This window comes from Arachis hypogaea, chromosome 18 (genome assembly GCF_003086295.3).
Source record: "Arachis hypogaea cultivar Tifrunner chromosome 18, arahy.Tifrunner.gnm2.J5K5, whole genome shotgun sequence".
NCBI lineage: Eukaryota > Viridiplantae > Streptophyta > Magnoliopsida > Fabales > Fabaceae > Arachis > Arachis hypogaea.
In genome coordinates this window covers 117,486,458-117,488,708 of record NC_092053.1, presented here as the reverse complement: position 1 = coordinate 117,488,708, position 2,251 = coordinate 117,486,458, and the positions used below count along the sequence as shown (strand labels likewise).

Sequence of the window (2,251 nt, the reverse complement as noted above, 5' to 3'; positions counted from 1 at the left end):
CAATTTATTTTGTGACTCCACATGATCATTAACCTAAGAAAACATAAAAATAAGAATTAGATAAACATTGGGTTGCCTCCCAACAAGCGCTTCTTTAATGTCAATAGCTTGACAGTGGGCTCTCATGGAGCCTCACAGATGTGCAGAGCTTTGTTGAAACTCTCCAACACCAAACTTAGAGTTTGGATATGGGAGTTCAACACCAAACTTAGAGTTTGGTTGTGGCCTCCCAACACCAAACTTAGAGTTTGACTGTGGGGGCTCTGGTTGACTCTGCTTGGAGAGAAGCTTTTCCTGCTTCCTTTCCATGGTTGCAGAGGGAGATCCTTGAGTTTTGAATACAAGGGAGTTCTCATTCCATTGAAGGAATATTTCACCTCTGTCAACATCAATCACAGCTCTTGCTGTGGCCAGGAAAGGTCTTCCTAGGATGATGGATTCATCCTCTTCCTTTCCAGTATCCAGGACTATGAAATCAGTAGGGATGTAAAGGCCCTCAACCTTTACTAATACATCTTCTACTTGTCCATAAGCCTGCTTTCTTGAGCTGTCTGCCATCTCTAGTGAGATTTTAGCAGCTTGCACCCCATAGATTCCCAGTTTCTCTATTACAGAGAGGGGTATGAGGTTTATTCCTGAACCAAGGTCACACAGAGCCTTAAAGATCATGGTGCCTATGGTGCAGGGTATTATGAACTTTCCAGGATCCTGTCTCTTCTGAGGCAATGTCAGTTGATCCAGATCACTTAGTTCATTGATGAACAAGGGAGGTTCAACTTCCCAAGTATCAATGCCAAATAATTTGGCATTCAGCTTCATGATTGCACCAAGAAACTTGGCAGTTTGCTCTTCAGTGACATCCTCATTCTCTTCAGAAGAGGAATACTCATCAGAGCTCATGAAGGGCATAAGGAGGTTCAATGGGATCTCTATAGTCTCTAGATGAGCCTCAGAGTCCTTTGATTCCCCAGAGGGAAGCTCCTTATTGATCACTGGACGTCCCAGGAGGTCTCCTCCTTGGGATTCACGTCCTCTCCTCTCCTCAGAGGTTCGGCCATGGCGCTTATGTCAATGGCCTTGCACTCTCCTTTCGGGTTCTCTTCTGTATTGCTTGGGAGAGTACTAGGAGGGATTTCAGTGATCCTTTTACTCAGCTGGCCCACTTGTGCTTCCAGATTTCTAATGGAAGACCTTGTTTCATTAATGAAACTTACAGTGGCCTTAGATAGATCAGAGACTAGATTTGCCAAATTAGAAGCATTTTGTTCAGAGTTCTCTGTCTGTTGCTGAGTTGATGATGGAAAAGGCTTGCTATTGCTAAACCTGTTTCTTCCACCATTATTAAAGCCTTGTTGGGGCTTTTGATCCTTCCATGAGAAATTTGGATGATTTCTCCATGTTGAGTTATAGGTGTTTCCATAAGGTTCACCTAAGTAATTTACCTCTGCTATTGCAGGGTTCTCAGGATCATAGGCTTCTTCTTCAGAAGATGCCTTTTGAGTACTGTTGGATGCAGCTTGCATTCCATGCAGACTCTGAGAGATCATATTGACTTGCTGAGTCAATATTTTATTCTGAGCCAATATGGCATTCAGAGTATCAACCTCAAGAACTCCCTTCTTCATAGGCGTCCCATTATTCATAGGATTCCTTTCAGAAGTGTACATGAACTGGTTATTAGCAACCATGTCAATGAGTTCTTGAGCTTCTGCAGGCGTTTTCTTTAAGTGAATGGATCCATCTGCAGAAGTGTCCAGTGACATCTTTGATAGCTCAGATAAACCATCATAGAATATATCCAGGATGGTCCATTCTGAAAGCATGTCAGAAGGACACTTTTTGGTCAACTGTTTGTATCTTTCCCAAGCTTCATAGAGAGATTCACCTTCTTTCTGTCTAAAGGTTTGAACATCAGCTCTAAGCTTGCTCAGCTTTTGAGGAGGAAAGTACTTGGCTAAGAAAGTCGTGACCAGCTTATCCCAAGAGTTCAGGCTGTCTTTGGGTTGAGAATCCAACCATAATCTAGCTCTGTCTCTTACAGCAAAAGGGAAAAGCATGAGCCTGTAGACTTCAGGATCTACTCCATTAGTCTTTACAGTATCACATATCTGCAAGAATTCAGTTAAGAACTGAAAAGGATCTTCAGATGGAAGCCCATGAAACTTGCAGTTCTGCTGCATCAGAGAAACTAATTGAGGTTTCAGCTCAAAGTTGTTTGCTCCAATGGCAGGAATGGAGATGCTTCTTCCAT

General features: G+C 42.7%; 1 non-coding gene across 1 annotated transcript; it reads left to right on the top strand.

The window, feature by feature from the left end:
- The first annotated feature begins 1,817 nt into the window (after positions 1 to 1,817).
- On the top strand, positions 1,818 to 1,925 carry LOC112774116 (small nucleolar RNA R71). The gene has a single exon (XR_003188620.1). It is a non-coding gene; the product is annotated as a small nucleolar RNA R71 (small nucleolar RNA).
- The last annotated feature ends 326 nt before the right edge of the window (positions 1,926 to 2,251 follow it).